This window comes from Crotalus tigris, unplaced genomic scaffold (assembly GCF_016545835.1).
Source record: "Crotalus tigris isolate CLP2741 ecotype Arizona unplaced genomic scaffold, ASM1654583v1 scf7180000018371.15429387391:27106975, whole genome shotgun sequence".
NCBI classification, from domain to species: domain Eukaryota; kingdom Metazoa; phylum Chordata; class Lepidosauria; order Squamata; family Viperidae; genus Crotalus; species Crotalus tigris.
This window is the reverse complement of record NW_024096970.1, coordinates 22,981,864-23,002,805: the sequence shown is the minus strand read 5'-3', so window position 1 is coordinate 23,002,805 and position 20,942 is coordinate 22,981,864. Positions and strand designations below refer to the sequence as shown.

General features: G+C 37.6%; 1 protein-coding gene across 6 annotated transcripts in view; it reads right to left on the bottom strand.

Moving 5' to 3' along the window:
* SLC25A21 (solute carrier family 25 member 21) overlaps nucleotides 1-20,942 on the bottom strand; it is a 257,481-nt gene that overhangs the window by 131,334 nt on the left and 105,205 nt on the right. Inside the window, exon 1 of one of the 6 annotated variants that reach the window (XM_039351811.1) lies at nucleotides 4,151-4,259. The exons of the other annotated variants lie outside the window; for them this stretch is intronic. The gene's annotated coding sequence lies outside the window, so the exon portion shown is untranslated. Of the gene's footprint in view, nucleotides 1-4,150; nucleotides 4,260-20,942 lie in introns of those variants that run through there. 6 annotated transcript variants of the gene reach the window in all.

Below are 20,942 nucleotides of genomic sequence, written 5' to 3'. Positions count from 1 at the left end.
GAAGAGCCTCACTGTTCCTCTCAGGCCATATGGGGGGGCTGGATGGTGGTGTGGGCTGTAGCACCAAGCCCAGCCTCACTTCCCCAAGGGGGTGCCCAGCTGCACTTACCTCCCCCTCAAGGCTGCTGCCAAGTTGTTCATGATGAGCACCAAGGCAAAGTCAGAGGGAGACTGAATGTGTTTCAACATAGATGGCCACCACAAAATTGTACATTGATTCCTGGCCGGCCAGCCAGCCTGGGCCAGGGCCAAGACAGCGGGGGCCGTTCCCTCACTTGTTTCCAGGATGGCTTTGCGGGCCACATGAAACCACTTTGCGGGCCACATCCAGCCCCCGGGCCTTGTGTTTGACATGTCTGATATAACAGATCACAGTTATCCTCTGAGTAAACAAAAAAACTATTAAGGAAGAGTAGATCACTTTACATCCAGACCAGTTGAGTATGTATGTATCTTCATCAATTTCTTAAGTAGATCTTCCTTATAATTTTAATGAACACTTTTGTACATCACATTTAAACTTTCATTACTTTTCAAAATTTAGGAAAATAAAACATATCACATGTGTTCATGTGTTCACATGTTTTCATGTGATATTGATATTTAAAGATGGTTTTATATATCCTAAGAAGCATATATATATATATATATATATATATATATATATATATATATATATATTGAAAAGTGTGTTTCCAGTCCTCAAGATCTCCAATATAGTCATTTTTTTACTGTGAACACATTGGCACACATTAAAATGAAATTCTGTTGCCTGCTCCTAAAAGTGTACACATGCATAATATACATATAAACACACATATAAATATTAATCACAGTTCATCTTGAATGGACTGCGCAAAGAGGAAACTTCAAATGTTTGCCGCTTGGGAAACAGTAGAGACAAAAGGAAGCAAAATTTATTACATTTTCAACTTTCATAATTTCTAAACTTGTAGAAAAGCACTTTCTCCAAGATGGTCTCATTTAAAGGGAGCATTTCAATATAAAGATATACAAAGAAATATACTTTCTGCCTGCAAACCTGTGTCTACTGAATAATATTTGGATTGAACATCATTTCCATGCAGTGAGGATAGCAGTAATCTTGTCCACATTATTTCTACCATTCAAGATGAAACTATTTGTACTTTGTACATTACATCTAGAATATCACCTTAATAGAAAGTCAGCATTTACTACATGTAAATATAAAGTCTTTATATAAGTGGGATACACACACACACACACACACACACACACACACACACATTCAACATATATGAAGATTAATATTATCATTAAGTATGTAATGTCATTAGCAATAAAACACTGATGAGTTTGTGGGGAGGTTGTTTTTGTTTTTTAAACTGGACAACAATTTGAAGCATATGGAATGAGAAATATTTCCAGAAGAAAACTTTAAATATGAAGGGATTACACATATAGTTCCACCCCCCCAACGCAAACTGGAATTAATTGTGAGTCATTTGTGAAACTTTCAGATATACATTCAAAAATGTTTAATCACAATACAATGGTTAATACAAGTATATAAAAAGATAGCTACATAAATGTTCATAAATCAATAATTAGAACCAAAACTCAAATAAAAAAGCTCATAAATCAATAATTAGTATCAAACTCAACTGAAAATAACAAAACCAGCAAAACACATTCTCTGCTCTGCTATTTTTAAAAATATTTTCTTCTAATTCAGGAGAGGAACTATAGAAATTCTACAGAAACAGTGTGACTACTTCACTAAAACTGAAGTCTTGCACAAGACTATTTAGAAGGCAGCTACATTGATGTTATTCCTATATATAAAATCTACAGAGTTGCCATGTACGTATTTTTGCAATACAATACAGACTGTTAGCCTATTGAAATATTAGTTACCATAAGCGATAACTATGCGACAAGTAAGGCAAACTTCATTTTATAATGCAAAACATGCTAAATGTATAGGCATTGGCCATTTCTCTGTTACAATTTTGTAAGTGTAAAAGTACTTTTAACAAGAAATTATTGCCGAAAAGATCCTTTACATTTTTTTAAATCAATCTTGTTTCTTACCATAGCATTAAACTGGTGGTTTTATGGAGAAAAATCTAAAAGCAGTTTTATAGTGTATACAGCTGTACTGATTATAAAATACAGTATTCTTATTCCTGAATTAATCACATGAAATCTTCCATTTTGTATTATAAACTTTTTATAGCTTTGTAAAATTAACTGGAATAGGATTTTTCCAATTCCTAAAAGACCCTTACAACTATAGGATAATAATTTGCTACTTTAAAAAGCCTCCACGATGATTTGGGCAGAATTCTGCATGGCAATTTGATCTAAAATGTTGTAGAGAAACAATGAAAAACAACAGAATATTTCTATTTGGGGAATATGTTCTTGTGTTATAAATCTGAATTTTAATCTTGCTGGCCCAAAGGCCAACAATTGCCTTGGCTGATATGTCACTTTGTCAACTATGAAAATGCAATTTCCTTCTCGCAATTCAATGCGAACACTGCAATTGCTATTTCAGCAAGGTATGTGATTATGTATGATTATGACATTGAATGTTGCTATAATATGAAGTCATTTTTAATTACAAATTTCATCTATCTGTAAAAATACATTTGCAAACCTGTTACATTTTTTTTCTTTTAGTAGTTGACTAATGATTTAATTTTCCTAGCAACTAATGTTTTTCCGTCTCGTTTGTTATAAGCAATATTATAATAATTCCTTATGGACAGTGACTTTCCAGAAAATTAAATGGGCTGTACATTTCTCTGCTGACTATGAATATCTGTGCCTTCTTGTGAGAGAGAATTTTTTATGATTAAAAATAGTGAAATGAAATGACTTAAGTTGAAAAACTCTTGCATCAGTTTTTATATACCAAAAAACCCTTGCACCAGTTTTATGTACAGCTTTTATATACTCTTCCAAAATTCTGTCACCTTCTGAGCCAAATGGGAATTTACTCAGCCTAATGTTCACTTAGATTATCAGTGCACTGCAAAACGCTCAGTGCAATACATGTGGTCTATGAACATTCTAACTACATTCCAACTGCTAGCTATAATAGGTCCGCACATGCAGATTAAGGGTGAGCATCCTCCTACATAAGCAAATCCTGGATAAGAGGAGGCTTCATCTATAAATTGTTGTTGCAGCACCAGCTTAAGAAACATGAGAAATCCAAGTTTAGAACTCTGTATAGATATTTGGCAACATCTTGTTGTATACTCAAAAATCACAACAATTATGGAATTTTTTCCTGACATTTCATGACCCCACAAGTGATTTCTAAATAAATGTAATGAATGCTATCAAATACCACTTTCTGCTATAAAGAGAAAGAAAATTTATTTTGTTTGATGAATTTATAGAGCTATTCTACTTTACTTGAGAAAGTGCTTTAATTTGTAATTTATGTTTAATGTAACTATTAAACTTTTCCCTTAAATGGAAATTGTATGTTTTATACTCAGAATATCAAATGATATATCATTTTATCATAACAAAACATTGTTGACAGTTTTATTAAAAATTAAATTCTAGATAATATTCTCATACCATGTGATGCTTACATATTATCGTTCAGTTTGTAAACTATGATCATAGAGCAGCCACAGAATGTTAAATAGAAATTGAATAAATTAATAAAATTAAGTTAAACTTTTATGAATAGTAACAATGAAATTAAACATACTTACTAAGGAGTAATACTGTTGGACACTAAAGTACTTATTTTTGAATAAACATGAATAGTTTTGTAATATAAAATATTCATATTTCAGATGTTAACGGTTAAATTTAAAAAGTGTTATTGTAATCTTATTAAGTTATTTCATAATTTATTTAAAATATAGTATTTAAAACCACTTTGAGAATCTGAATTTGCAATCTTAAACACTATGAAGTATGTCCTGCTGAATTCAGTTGTGTTCATTACTGTCTTAAGAAATTTAAGAAAGAAATCTTAATTTCTATTCATGAAAATAAATTATATTTGATTGAGACTATTTTTTCTAGCATGAGGAATAAAACAGTGCAAATACTGCATTAATTTATATCTTTAAAAGATTTTATTTATACAAACATTCTGATGTGATAATGTTCAAATGCTTTTCATTCTTACCTTAAGAATTGCTCATTTCCCTCAAGTCCATTATTTATTCTTTTGCTACTAATCAATAGTACAGTCCACTAATTAAATCTCTTTCTGAAAAGAGCAACTTCAAGAAAACCAGTTCTTCACAATAACATGAAAGCCAGAGATAATTTCATAATACATAATATTTACCCAACTGGGCAGCACACATTCAGCATTCTTTTGTTTAAATTAGCTTTTCTTTTTATTTTCATTACCTTTGTCTAATAATAGAAAGGTGAAAGGGTTGTACTGTCACCTAGTGGATAAAGGTAGTAGAAGTATCTACCTAGCATTTTATTCCTGCAAGTAGCATTTTTTTCAGAAGTTCAAAATATACGGCAAGTCAAACTACCATCACTAATGGAACAGTTAAACTGAAAGGAAAAAGGTATGAAGAAACATAATGCTAGCGCTGATATATGTTATTCAGAAGCTCTCCCTCAGTATAGATTTTAATTATTCATTCTTTATCATGACAAAGTACATTTCCTGTCTAGAATAACATGAAATAAATATGAGGTACTAAAATGGTATTAGGATTAAGTTCCACCCAGACTGTATTTTATACCTGTTTAGGCAGGAATTTTTTTTCTGTCCTGTCATACAGAAATTGTATTAATACTGTACACACTTGAAAGAAATTATTCTACTAAATTCATTGTATTTTGTGCACTTATTTGAACACTATTTTCTGCTTCCTTTCATTTTCACTTTGAAGAAATATTTCTTAATTTCTGATTCATCCAGTGTTTTGCCAGATGCTTCCCTTGAACTCACACCCAGCAATAAAAGACACATTTGCTCTTCACTTCTTTCTAAATCTCCAAACTTGGAATGCTTGTTTGTTTTTGTATTATCTATCTGGCTGTAGGATGTTTGGCTATTTTCCCTCAGCATATATGGCTTTGATAGGTGCTTCCCGTTTGACGTAATAAATAAGAAGCACTTGGAATGGCAAATCACTGGATCTTCAAGATACACATCTCCTGTCAAAAACCTACATCTTCATCTGGGTATCCCCTTCCAGAAAAACTAGACATTCTCACATTTCCCTACACAAATTGCTCTTGCAAATTAGCTGTATGTACAAGAATACCCAAGGCAGGTCCATGTTGTTCGTTGTCATCATCCATTTTTACTCCTAACAAATAGTGATTCTATCACTTACAATTTTGCTTGAGATACCCAAATTGCTTTCTCAATTCGCTGAACTCATCTCTTGAAATTAATATGATCAAAACTGATACCATGAATAACTGAGGAATAATGTGTTCACCTTTATTAAGCATTAATTTTATTTTACATTCCTTGTTTTCCCTCAGGGTATGCTTTTTGAAGCTTTTTTTTGCAAAGTCTTTAATATACATAAATGATCAATGAATTGATTTAAAACTCTGTTGAAGTTAAATTTCATTAAAATCAATAAGGAGGTAATGTCATGATTTAATCTTTATACATAGAGATAAACCACATTTATACACCATTAAAAAGACAGTTAAATAAAAAGCTAAGAAGGAAACAAAAAAGCCAGAACATATCTCACCATAACCCACACACAGATAAGCAGAGATTAACACCAGACAAATAATCAAGCAGAGCAGATACCCTAATCAAGGAACTACCAAGGAGAAAACCACATCTTCAACACTGATTGGGCAAGCTACTGCATATAGCACTAATGATGTTATTTAGACAAGTAATCAAGCATCTGCAAGCAAGCAATCGAGTTTAGAGAACACCAAGGACTCCAGAGTTCAATCCTGAACTACATATATTATCTTCTTCAGCAATTCTAATAGTATATCGAAGTCATAAGTGCTGCCAAGTTAAGGATCTTGATATTAATGTTATAGCTTGGTTTTTGTTATATTAACAAAAGCAGAAAAGAAGGAAAGGAAAGGAAAGGGAAGGGAAGGGAAGGGAAAGGGAAAGGGAAAGGAAAGTTTAAATTGGGTTTTTTTCAACTATATGCCAGAAATTTGCTCAGAATAAGAAGAAGCTGTAAAGTATTAAGGTCAGACAGGACTAAGTAATCTTTATTAATAACTAACTCAAGACCAGAATCCAAAAGGTTTTTAATGGCAAATGGTAATACTGACATCAGTCTAAAACAGGAGTGATCAGCGAATATTAATTTTGATGTAATGAAGGAGAAGATCAAGACGTAGAAGGTTGCTGAAATTTGGATGACATCAGACATGCTATAAATATTGCTGTACAAACCAACAATACACAGGAAGAGTTTTTTGGAATGTTTTTGAAAGTTCTTGCTTTTAATGGAAAAGCTTTTAATGTTCTAGAGGGCAAGGTTTTCTTGAAGAATAATGTTAGCATAATCCTAAATTCTACATGGATTATCTTGTTAATATCTTAGTTTCTTAAAGTGTATTTTTTATATAAAAGGCAGCTAGAAGTTGCACTATATAGAGCAAATAATGCAATTAATGAGGGAACAGATGAGTGTGGGTTTTTCCATTCCAAATTGTTGCTCTACCCCATAACATTTTGTAATATTATTTAATTAATCTTTGTGAAATATTAATTCACATTTTTGCTGGTAAGAAACTGATCATGGAATGGGCTTTCTACCTGTTTCACATATTTTTGGAACCTCCACTAATTCCCAAGATCAGCTGATAAATGTTAAGCAATGAACTATACTAAGGTGTATATCATGAAGAGGAAGCGGGAATTCATAGTGGGAATGGAATTCCATCTACCCTTCTCTAGATGTATACCATTATATGACAAGAAATTCTACATTGGTTGATACCCAAATGTTTATAGTATGATCTTTCCTTGCCCCATTCCCATACACAAATTCATTAAAAAATGATGTCAGTTAAAGATTTTAAAAAATCAAAAAAGTCAAATTGGCTGGTTTGTAGTTCCCCCCCCCCCAAATATTAACCCTATCAAATAAAGTTCTTTTTTTAATACACAAACTATGGATACAACCTATTGTATGCTAAATTTTTCAGTGATGCTAAGAATCTTCTATAATATGAAATATTATAATTATTAAATCGGTTATATATAAATAAAAATTAGATGATCATTCTCTCAAGGGCATTATTTACACTGCCAAATGTCATGAAGTTTATCTCTGGGTATCAATTTTTTTTAGCCCTGTCATTGTTCTCATCATAGTCAAGAGTTCTTAGTCTAACCAAAGGCACCTTCTCAACACACACATTTATAATTCATACTGTTATAACAGTTCAGTGATGAAAAGTAAGATTTTACTCTTACCATATCCCTTATGTGCAGTCATGGTGTCACAGTATGTATATAAATGTTCAAGTTGGATAGATGTTCTTAATGCACTATTGACATAGGCCGACTTCCCCAGTCAGGCTTTTAAAATTTCATGTATGTCTCTTCATGTTTCATTATTTAACATCTTATTTTATTCATCTCAGCTTTGTTGGCACTGTGATTGAGAAAATGTATTTCCATAGTAACAGAAAACTAAGACTCTTATGGGACAAAGGTAAAAACTTTCTTTCTTTCTTTCTTTTTTCTTTCCTATTCTTTACAGTCTTCCTCTTTTGAAACAAACCATAAATGATAATTAAATGCTTAAAGAAAGATTATCTAGTTTCATCTACCTCGACTGTCTGGCAACATCATGTGTAACAATAAACGAGTGTTCTTAAGTCACAGCATTTCATTGGAAATGAGGCAGAACCTGTGTATTTTAACAGCTTTTTACAACTTGTAACCACTAGCAAATTTATTTTACTTTCTCAGGGAAGTCCAATGAAATACCCCTAATTTAAACTAAAGGGTCTTTCAGCCTTGAAGACAAAACCATTTCTGCTGAGCACCTGAATATGTACAGGTGAATCCAAAAGAGGAATGAAAGGTAGTTTGTCTCTTGGCCAGTCTGACTCACTTCCAGCACCATGATAATTTATTATCCAAAAAAAGAAAGGCTGGCTTTCTGCTCTCAAACACTGTGGTGGTCTTCACTTTATGATGAATAGATTTACCATGTCTCCTTTAAAATGCATGATGACATTGAGTTTTCCTAAAAGTCTCCCAGCTTCTCCTAACACTCATACCTGATGATGTTTTTTAATGTGTGTGCCATGCAGTGTCAAGTACCTTTTAGTTATTTATCATTTCTTTTCCTCTCCAATTTGTTACATAAACTCAGAATGATTTGTACAAAATATACTTGTCCTGATAGAGCCATTCATCCTACACATGGGAGATAAGTCGACATAGTTCTAATTTAAGCAAGCGATATAAAGGATGAAAATATTGTTATAATAAAGATAATGATCTCAAGGGCACCATAATGACATACCTGTTTTGTATCAATTTTGCTGAAGAAATCATTCTAATCATTTCTAATAAAATATGGTCCAAAGATACCAGGGCAGGCTGGTTTCTGACAAAGAGAGGGGATTAGGAAGGAATTCAGAAGAAAAGGGAAACAGGGTGAAAAGATATTATAAGGAAGGTAAGGTAAGAAAGAGGCTAAACTGGGAAAAATTAGGCATACAGAAACTAATATAAGACAAATCTAGGAAATTCTTTTTAAAAGTTGGTTTACTAGCTTATTTTTGCTTAATTTTTCTGTTTCTTTTATGGTTTGGGTGACAGCCTAAACAATGCTTGATTATTAATAAGTCACAGCAATTCAAATTGCATAGTTACTGTGGTGTTACTGGTTTGATATTTTTGGAAGTATTTATTGCCCAGAAGGATTGACAGGTTTTTACTGCTTCACTGCAATGATTTCAAAAATGCCTAATGGCAGAAATTAAAGTGACCATCCTTGAGATAACACACAAGCTGGTGGGACCATTACTAGTGCTACAGCTCAGGCTAGCCTTTCCTTCTTCCTCTGAACCCTTCATGCCCAATTTACAGCCAGCTGTGCATTTGGTGCTGAGTGATGACATCACTCCAGCTGTGCACTCCAGCTGACACCCTCCCCCTGTTGCCTGCCATTCCATCTGGCATCCAGCATTCCTTTATACAAAGTCAATAAAGACTACCCAGATAGAGACCTAGAGACACATGACATGAATGATGACAGCAAGTGCATTTCCATTCATTTTAGAAAGCAACTCTATAGCAATTTGATGCATGTTTTCTTTTGTACAAATTCCAAGTCCTGCTTTATTCTTTATTTTAAGCGATACCATTTTCTTTGAAATAATGATATAATAATCCAAATCAATATGCTGGTGGTCTAGGGAATAAAGAGAATGATTCCAGAAAAAATAAAAACTGGTCATACAAAATCTCCCTTTGGTCATACATTTTGGTACTGGTCAATAAACTACAGCACTATATATAAATAAAACATTCCTTTCAACATTATGTCAGCCTTTAAGAAAAAGATCATTACAGATGTATGTTCTCTGCACCTGTAAATCTGCTGTGCATTCTTTCAAGTTTTTATATCAACAGCATGTCTGTCAGAATAACCTACCCCCACCTATAATGATCAAGTATTAATATTACTAAAAGTTTTCCAAAGTCACAAAATTGAATTAGGCTTTTGCCAAGCATGAGTGTTATGAGAATTATTATGTGAATTTATGTGCTTCTCTCTTTCAGTTCAGACACATTTAAATCTTTTCCAATTCTGCTCAAACTTTGGCAGGATTTCACAATACGTGAGCTGTTTAATTGTTCTAACATAGAGACTAAAACTTTCCTTACACAAAATGAAGAACCAAAACCAATGCAGTACAAATAAGACAAGAGAAAACTCTCCAAGGCTATTGTATAATGAAAGCTCCTTTTCTCAGGATGCCTGGACCTTTCACTTTTCTGCTCCTATAGCCAGCAGGCTTGCCCCAAGAGGGCAATAATAGCTAGCATGAATACTTTGGAAATAACCTTATTTAGTGCAGAGTCACAGTAAAAGAAAAGTTGAAGAACAAGGCCAGTTTCAAAGGGCTATGAAGGATTCTCTGATAAAATTCTGTTCACTGAGGCCACCACTCAGATCTCCATGAACAACCCCATGAGCAATACCTTCTACAAATTATTCTGCTTGTTAGCAAGGCATAAAAAAACTGAAGTCAAATAAAAAGCTGGTCAGATCTGTAAAGCCTTGATCACTAAAATCTATAGCTACTGGGAGTGATAGGGCTACTTCCATTATTCTTTCCTACATCAAGTATATATTATTGGTTATCTAATTGTGCTTTATGACTACAATAATTGTTTCTTAAGCTAAGGGAAGGCAAGAGAAAGAAATGTTTTTTCTTCTTTTCAGTATAATTCAAGAATATGAAAAACAGACAGATATATAAAACACATACACACAATTGGCTGTGTGTCTTGACCAGGTTTTAGAATTGTTTCAGCTGGATTTGGTACTTGCCTACTCTTGACAGCTGTGTGAATCCTGCAGTGCTCACTTCACAAAACAGGCCCCTGTTGCTTGATTCACGGAGTTTGGAGCCAAACCAATGTTTCTGTGGCCGCTAGGAAATGCAAGTAAAGACTACGTCTTGATTTCTTAGTAACACTCTGCCTAGAATATTGACTCCTTAATGTTCCAGTGCTTGACTGATAAAGACAGAGCCTTTTTCAAAATAGAAGAACAGTAGGACATAATTATCTTTTAACACTTTAAAAGAGGGCAACATGTAAACCTTTGAGTTAAAAGATTGAAATAATTAGATGGAAGCACATTCTTTGACAGCACTAGAAGAAAAATTAAAGTCACAAGAATATAACTAGAAGGATAACTATGGAACTAAATACTGAAATAAAAACAAAAGTCAAAATTTTATATAAAAGCTTATAAATATTGCTAAACAGAATGTGCTTGAGAAATTCTAATTTGTGTTCCAGTTTCCCAGTTTTAGTCACCAGATCTCTGTGGGAAATATGGTTCCCAATTTTATTTGTAAAACTTTCAATGGCTCAATTCAGGTTATCAACTGTACTCTTCAAGAATTGGTTCCAGCATGCATGTTTCAGTTGCAAATGTATAAAATTAAAGCATTTATAGCTAGAATGCCAACTATTAGTAGTTCTTGCATGTTGCTTGGAGACATATTCCAAGAGAGAAATATTCTAGAATGCCTGTGCTGCAATATTTTTTGCTTGTATGGGCTCAGTAGATAAATGGAAACAGCAGAAATTTGACAACACTGGATAATACTTGCAATTTTTAGTTTGATGTTTTAAAAGTGGTCAAACAACCAGTTAAAAGCTAATTTCATTTTCCTTCTAGAAATTTAAATTTCAGGTTTGATTAGAAAGATGTGAAATAGTCACAAGTTTTACTCTTTTTCAGGATAACTTTAATTGATGGACATTATTTAATAAATTCAATAATTCCACCATTTAAAGTGCCATAGGTCAGATTATAATAATATTAGTTATAATGCAATAAGTGTCATAAAGCAATATAATATATTTAAGGTGGAAGTATTTTGGATAAGGCTTTTGCTAATCTCGTGATGATGTTTATTTACACTGACTGCTGTGCACTGATACAATAAAATCTTTAAAGAGATATAATACTTCTTGCTATTTATTCAGGAATTATTTTTGCATTCTCTTAATTTTCCAAAGGAATGCATCATACACACATTTGAAGGAAACAGATCTCCTCAGTTACATCTACCTATCCCATCAGGCAAGATAGATATGTTATGGGCCCTGTCTTCGAAAGAATATCATCTTGTGGGATCCAAGAAGACAGCCTTTTCTGCAATGGTGCCTGTCCTATGGAATTATCCCCCTGGACCTTAGATTGGTCTTGACCTGCCCAGCCCAAAAATCCCTGAAGACATGGCTCTGTCGCTATACCTGGGGATCTGGTGGGGAGCTTTTACAATGGCTGTGTTGAGTTGATGAATCAATGGATTCTGTCACTGATCATGATATTTTGTTTTAAACTGATAATAATATTTTTAATATTGGTTTTAACTTATTGGATTGTTTTTTAACTGTTGTAAGCTATCCAGAGCTGCTTAAATGAGATCGGTAGTCCAGTACGCATCAATAAATAATAATAGTGAAGATAATCTTAAAGTCCAGACTTGGTAGAGGCAATACCGTCAGTATATAAAAAAAATAGCAGCAAAGCAAATAATGACAAGACGTGGCAATGGCTAAAATCAGGAAAATTGAAGCAAAACAGAGGGGCTAATTCTGGTTGTACAAGACCAAACCTTAAGGACAAATACATACAAAGCCAGAACTGAGAAGACAGCAAGAGATTGCAAAGGCCACTTCTGCAAAGAAGGTGAAGAAACAGTGGACCACCTAGTTAGCTGATGCAAGATTGTACAGATTGACTACAAACAATGGCATGACAAAGTGGCAACAATGAAGCATAGAAATATCTGCAAGAAATATCATTTGTCTGCAAGCAAGAACTGGTGGGACTATAAAATAGACAAAGTAATAGAAAATGAAGAAACTAAAGTGCTTGGGGACTTTATAATTCAAATAAACAAGCACCTGTCACATATAGCACCCCAGATGTAACAACTGTTAATAAGAAAGACAAAAAAGTCTGGATAGTGGATAGTTACAGTATCTGGAGACAGTAGAAAAAAAAGAGAAAGAACTGGAAAAAACCTGCAAATAGAAATAGAACAACTGTGGAAAAAGAAAGCAAAGACAGTATCAATAGTGTCTTGGATGCTATCCCAAAACAGCTGGAGCACCATTGGCACTGACAAAATCACCATCAATTAATTGCTGTCTTGTAAAGGCAGCTTTACTTAGAACTGCTTACATTCTATAATAATACCTTTAACAATATCAAACATTAGCATTGCCTATCCAGGTCCTTGGAAAGGACTTGATAGGTGAATAAAAATGACAAATCCAGCCTAAAGTTCTGGCTGACTGTGTAACCAATCATAATACAATCTCCAATACATGGAAAAGAAAAAAAACTCTATATGTAACTTCCCATATGTGAATTGGTGTCTTAGATAAAATCCAACATTATTTATTATTTCTCCTTCAGTGTATTATCGGTATGCTAACTTCACAATAATTTTGAAGCACAGTCAGTCCCTTATGCTTTTCCTGAAGTTATCTTACTTTTAATACATGTTTGCTATTTGAAGCCATATCCCAGTCATCAATTCATTGCTTGAATTTATTTCTTAAACATAGTGCAACTTCATTCTTTTGGGTTTGAGTTAATATGGAAATACAGTATTCAATTGGTTTTGAATACATTGAGAAATTATGTGGGAGAACTTTGTTTTCCAGTTTCCATAAAATATCTTTCTTGATAATTTAAGTCATAGGTTTATTAACAGATAAAATATTTGTAAAGCAAACTCTAACATCATCCAAAAGCAGTACCAAAGTATTAATTGGAGAAATTTTATTTAGAGTTCTCCTAAGAATAAAAACAGAGAGGGTCATTCTCCTAAGAATAAAAACAGAGAGGGTCATCTCCCTAGGGAAAAAGTATCAAATCTGGGAGATCTTTTGATAAAAAACTAATTAACTATAGCAAGATAACTGACTACATTCCAGATATTTTTAACAATTCTTTCTAGCTCCAGATGCATGTTCAATGATTATATTACAAATGTAAGGCATTAACTTTTGCATTTCTGTACTATAGAAAAGAAACAAATATACACACCTGTATATCATGCAAAATAGAGATTTTAAGCTGAAGGTTTTGGCTATTTCAGACGTATCTAGCTAGATTCAGAAAATTCTGTTTAGTGCTTTTTCAGCTGTGAAAAGGATGCAAGGAAAATAAAAGCTGCCTATTTGTTTTCTTTTTAATAAAAATCTGGAGAACATGTACATCTCTATTATATAGCATGGAACAAAACCAGGAGAAGATTTTTTTTTCTTCTGTTGAAAAAAGAAATAAGAATAAAAATTCTGCCTATGATAAGGTAGGATAGATAGTAAGTTAAGGATAACAGGCAATAGATGTGCTGATATATCAAATTTAGATGGCAATATAAAAATAATACTGAGCCTTATTGGGGCCAAGGAAACCAATTGGCTCTCTGCAGAGAATCAAAACTGAAAAAGTTCAAAGTTCATTTGGGGTTGCAATTGTTTTAGTGTTTGAAATTTCCATAAATGTTGCAGCAAAATTCCATTAAAAGCAGCTTTGAGAACAGGGGTGACAAACCCAAAATTAACAATGCAGAATGCAGGAGGAGATGCAGCCATTCACATGAGGCTCCATCTATGATGCTTAAATGGATTCCAGTGGAATAATACCAGCCCTGGAACATCTCACTGCTGAAATCACGGTGGTGACACTCTACCCATTGTGGGAATGAACCTAGAGGGAAATTTATTGTTCAGTTTTATACATGCTACAGTAAAAAATAACTCAGTAGTTTTTGGTCCGAGAGCTGCCAGGATTGTATCCCAAGGAAAGAAACAATACTATAGCAGGATTTTAGTGTAAGCTACTTTGGAAATCTCCCAAATGTAGTTGATGCAGAGCGCAGAGCTTCATAGCAGCTGGGCTGTTCCTAGCCCTTTCCGCACACAGAACGTTCCCTTGAGCACCTCTCTCCAGATCTCCCCATCTGACCCTTTCTTTAGCTATAAGTCGTTGTTGTGCCAATATCAGCCAGGGACTTAGCAGATGAGCAAAATTGACTATGACAGTCTCTTCATTGTCTATGCTGTTTCCATCTCCTTTCCCGGAGCCAGTGAGAATACCAAATAAAAAACAGGCTCCTGCTATTTGCCCTCTCCTCTGCTCTTCTCACCTTCCCAGCAGGGTCTTAGGGATGAGACTTTTACTTAATGTTATTAGAAATGATTTACAGCTTGTAAGGCCTATCTTCTTTCCCTTGTGTTGCTGCAAAGGAGGGAGGTCACCTTTTTAAAATAAAATGTGGAATCCCTGGTAGCTTTCTGAGAGTTTAATCTGTTCCTCCTTTTTGGCAGTGAAACAAGGCAGATTTTCTTTTCCTTCCCTTGTTTTTAATATATTAAAGCAGGAAAAGCGAATGGGTGGATGCTACTATACTCTATAACTCTAGCATATACATTTCTTGCAATTCATTCAACACAAAATAATATGGAAAGATCCCAAAGTTACTGTTAGATCTAGCTTTAGGGAGCAGGAAAACAAAAAAAGCATATAAAGACAAAAATGTAGAATGATAAAATATGGTAAACTATAAAGAAAAAACCTTTTTTGTTGTTGTTGTTCAAGGAGCCAGAAATCTGTTGCTGAAATATTCATATACTCTGTGTGGTTTGACATCTATAGCTTGTATTTTGGAGCTGGTCAATCAGTTTTGCAGCAGGGATGTTTCACAATGGATGTAATTATGTGATTATATTTGCACAAGAACATCTGGTCCATAATGGAAGGAGAAGAAGCAACTCCAGTGATATTTCCTTCTGAGCAATGTGAAAGATGTCCTGTTGGTTCAGGGAGAAATGGGAGTAGCAATGAATGGAAGATGGTCACTGTTGAATCCTTCGTTCGCATGCGAATGATGAAGACACATGGTAACTGTTAATTACTCTTTATTCTCCTTCTCTAACAACCAAGCAAAACACAAAAGGCACACAGGCCTTTTTATATGGCCAGAAACCCGGACAGTGTCAACCAATAGGAACAGAGCGTTTTTGCGCCTTGCGCATGCGCTCAAGGCTGGTGCCTCTCTATCTGGTCCCGGGCAGCTTTTGGAATGCCCGGGACCAATGCAACGTCCCGAGCCTGCTTTTGCAGGCTCAGGACACAACACCCCTCCCCCCTAGATGGAACATACTTCGCGTAGGCACATATACGTCGTGCACTGGGAAGAGTGACATACAGCTGCATTATTCAAATGCAAAAAGTGTGGAATACTCGAGTCTGCACTCAGGCAAACCTCCTTCAATATTTATTAATACAAATAAATGTATCCAAAATCAAAATAATGCAAAGTAATCTACCCACGAGTTACTCCCTTCATTCAGGGGCCTCATAAGAAGGTCCCTCATGATTTGACAGCAACCTCACAAAGTCTCTCAGATGTTTGGGTGGGCACTTGTCCCACTGCGACCTTCTAAGGGCCGGTGATGTTGTCTGGCTGACCTGCTTGCCTACCAAGCTAGGTAGGACAGAGCGTTGCTGCCCCAAATATCTAGGTGACCCTGGTGAGGGTGCCTGGCCTACCTGCTCGCCTACCAGGCTAGGCAGGCCAGGGCTTTGGTGCACCGGATACCCAGTTGACCCTCCCAGCTGCTGACTGGCTGGACCCTCTGAGTCCAGACCAGAATACCTTGGAGGGGTGGAAGTCCCCAAGTCCACAATGGACTCCTCTTGGGAATACTGGCCCCCAAGCACGTGCCAGAGGTGCCAGAGTCAGGAGCCGCCTCCATGGCAACCCCCTTTGCTGGTGACTTCCTCTTGGGAGCAATTGCTGAATTATGCAAGTGCCCCTGATGAAATTCCCTTTCTATGGCTGTGTGTGATTTATGTGGATACCCCCAATATGACTCCCTGTCTGGAGTAGTTGTGGATGTGTGGGATGACCCCCTATCCAGTGAATTCCTGTTTGGAGCACTTGCGGATGAATCCCAAACAGCCTCAGCAGCAGCTAGTGAGGGCCTGTTAGGCTTGGGAACCTGTGACCCAGAATGCATATTATGGTCCTCCCCCCCCCCAGATCAGAGCCAGGAGTGGAAGGGTGGCAGTCCAGTCTCCAACACAGTTGGTCTATGTGTCTGTGAAGAACGTGGCTGTCAACCAAGGCAACTTCATATGACAATGGCCCAGAGACCTTGCAGACCACAGCTGTGACCCAGAAATATCCAGGCCCATAGTTTCTTGCTCAAACTGGATTGCCCACCTGGAGTCTCCTAGGTGCCCACGGTTGTGAAGCCCCCCGATCAGGGTGCAGCCTGTCCAGTTTGGTGATGAGGCGGCAACCCCAGCGGAGTTCAGCAGGGCTCTTCCCTGTGGCTGTGCATGGAGTGATGCGGTGTGCAAGAAGGAAATCTGCTAATCTGTGATGCCAATTACCATAAGTCAGTTTCTGAAGAGCATCTTTGGTGGTGCGCACCATTCTCTCTGCCAATCCGTTGGAGGATGGATGGAAGGGAGACGACATTACATGTCGGATCAGGTTGGCCTGAAGGAAAGCCTGGAACTCAAAAGATGGAAATTGAGGGCCATTATGAGAAACCAGGACATCTGGAAGTCCGTGTGATGCAAAAATTCCTCTTAACACCTGGATGGTCCTGGCAGTAGTAGTGGAGGAAACAGGAACAGCCTCTAGCCACTTGGAATGGCTATCAACAACAACCAGGAAGAATTGCCCCTGAAAGGGCCAGAGTAATCTATATGCATCCTAGACCATGGGGTTTGAGTTTCCTCCCACCTATGTACTGGGGCCTGAGGCATTTCAGGCTGTGACTGTTGGCACAGCTGACACCTGTGCACTTGAGCCTCGATAGCTTTTTCAAGCCCAGGCCACCAAAGATGGCTGTGCGCAATCACTTTCATCCTGACAATTCCAGGATGTCCCTCATGCAGAGAGATCAAGATTCTAGACCTCAATGAGGCTGGGATCACTACCCTGCTACCCCATAGCAGGCATCCCTTGAAAGTGGAAAACTCATGCTTCTTGTGCCAGAAGCTTTGGAACTCAGTATCTGGGCACTTGTCAGGCCATCCTGACAACACCCGTGTCAGCACACATGTAAGCGTGTGATCAGTGGCAGTTTCTGCAGCCACATCCCTAGCATTGAGGGGAGATTCAGGCAATTCCTGAATGGAGAGAATATTGATGGCAGGAACAGGGTCTGCTTCTACCTGTTTTAGAGGTAATCTGCTTAGGCCATCTGCATGGCCCATTTCTTTTCCAGGTTTGTGAACTAAAGTGTAGTCATATGCTGACAGGAAAATGGACCATCTCAGCATACAAGGAGAAATGATATGCGGTGTCTATTTGTTGGTGGTAAACAAACCCAGCAGAGGCTTATGGTCTGTATAGACCGTGAAGTAGCGGCCATATAAGAAATCATGGAATTTCTTTATGCCAGCCACTATGGCCAAGGCTTCTCTGTCAATCTGAGCGTAATTCCACTCTGCAGATGACAGACTCCTTGAGTAATAGGCCACAGGGACTTGTGTCCTATCAGCTTCAGATGACTAAGTACAGCTCCTATCCCATAAGGAGATGCATCGCATGCGATTCATACAGACAATTGCTCATTGAAATGTGCTAAAACAGCATTTGAACTGAGCAAGGCCTTAACCTCATTGAAACTCCTGTCATGGACTTTAGTCCATTGCCATGGACCTGCTTGTCTAAGAGCCTATGTAATGGCTCTGCCACTGCAGCCTTATGTAGGAGAAATGCATGGTAAAAATTTAAGAGCCCCAAGAAGGCTTGCAGCTCACTCTTGGGCTTGGGGCCTGTTGAATAACTTGTAGTTTAGCTTCAGCAGGGTGAATGCCTTGGGCATCAATCCTGAAACCTAAGTCAGTGGAAGTGACTCCTATCTTGCATTTATTCTGCTTTAGCTTAAGGCTTGCTTTTCAAAAACGAAGCAAGACAGCCCTTAACCTCTCTGCTAAATTTTGAGATGACTCCCCAGCGAGGAGGACATCATCGAAATAGGGACAGACCCCAGGAATACCTCGAAGTGTGCTCTCCATGACACTTTGGAATATGCCAGGGGCTACATTTACCCCAAATTGCAGTCTTTTTACCTTGAAGGCTCCCCTGTGAGTTACAATAGTCTGGGCCTCTGCAGCTGCCTCATCAACAGGTAGCTGTTGAAAAGCCTGTGCCAGGTCAAGCTTCGCAAAAATGCGCCCCCTCTTGAGGGAGGCCAGGATGTGGCTTACAACAGGGACTGGATAAGTGTGCTGTTGCAATGCCTTATTCAGTGTACACTTGTAGTCTGCACATATACATATTTCCCCATTAGGCTTTAGAGGCGTTACTATGGGGGTTTCCCATGGACTAGAATCCACAGGTTCTAAAATGCCTTGCTGGAGCAATTTGTCCAGCTCAGCATTTATTTTACCTTTGAGGGCAAAAGGTACCCTCCTAGGCTTGACCCTGATGGGCATGATAGTTGGGTCTAACTGTAGCGCAATGGGGGGGGGGCTTGTAGGCTTTAGGATAAATGTGCCTGTAAGTTCTTTGAAGTGTTTCATTAGTCGGAACCATGACACCTAGCTCTGAACTAAACACATCTGCAAACTTCTTGCAGACTTCTGCAAGGCTCAACGTTTGCATGTGGTGCAGCCCAGTTACCTGGATTCCCAGAGCCTCGAACCAATCGAGTCCAATAAGACTCGTACATTCACTCCCAACTACCACCACATCTAGGGGACCTTCAAAATCCTTATGCTGTGCTCTAAGTGTGGCCTCCCCCTTAACACACACCACAGAATTCTGAAAATCAGTGAGTATTAGATTCGATGGCCTGAGTTTAACTCGAAGGCCACTGCTGCTACATATCCTTTTGAATGTGTTAATTGAAATAATTGAGAGAGTGGACCCAGTGTCCAACTCTACTGATAAGGGAACCCCTTGCAACCTTACGTTAATGGAAAATTTCTTCTTAAGGGGCTTGTGTGTCCCTTGTCCTCAGAATACTCCTGTGCAATGCGCAGAAACCCACCCTATGTTGGCTGGGGACCCTGGTATCTTTCAGAAGCAATTCTTCACGAGGTTGGACCTTCTGGCAACCCAAACAGACAGATGTGATGTGGCCTTGCCTGCCACACACCCTGCGAATGGCAGAGCGGAACCTGCAGCCAGCTCGCTTGTGGCATCCTTCGCACCCAAAGCATTGAAGAGATACTGGGGCCTTGTCCAGACGTCCCTTCTGCCTCCTTTCAGCTGGCTGGTGAAGTCTGCCCACCTCCTCTTCAGGATATGTTTCCGATCCTTCTCGAGTGTCCTCTTGATGGACAGTAGCTGTGACTGGAGGGTTTCTGGTGAGCTGTAAGGCCTTCACAGCCCCACCTGCTGCTTCCTCAGCTGCCACCTCTCGTAGCACATCTTGGAAGGAGACATCTTCTGTTGTAAGTCTCTGCTCCTCAAACTGCATACAAAGCAATCTCACAGTGTCTCTTCCAGATCTTTGAACTCACAAGGCCTGGCCACTTGCCTTAAGGCAGCAATAAAGTCCACAGCAGATTCACCCGGCCTCTGGTCTCTCTACTTGAATGTGTGCCTCCAAGCAATGACGGATAACTTTGGCTGTGCTCCTTCAACATCTTTTTCAAGTCAGTATATGTTACTGACTCTAAGGTGCAGGGGCCACCAGATTTTCTGCAATGTCAAAAGCTTCTTGTCCACAGGCACACAAAAGAGTTGCTGCCTTCAGGCCATCTTCTCTTATCTAATTTACTCTGAAGTAGTTCTCCACCCGTGCTACATAGGAATTCTTGGTGGGAGACATCGAAATCAGACAAGCGGCCAATCTTAGACATTGTAAACTTTATGATCTTCACCAATCACTTCATCTGCAAGCTCTTGTTTGGGAAAGGGTCCTTTAGCCGAGCTCACCCTCCAGCAACGCTGTACTGGCAGGCTGAGATGCTGATTCAGACACCATTTTTCCCTTCGTCGGACTTCCTGGGTGAGTCCTTAAATATTTTGTTTCAGCTTGCAAAGGATCCCACCTTCATCGCAAGTGTTGAATCCTTCATTCGCATGCGAATGATGAAGGCACATGGTAACTGTTAACTACTCTTTATTCTCCTTCTCCAACAACCAAGCAAAACACAAAAGGCACACAGGCCTTTTTATATGGCCAGAAACCCAGACAATGTCAACCAATAGGAACAGAGCGTTTTTGCGCCTTG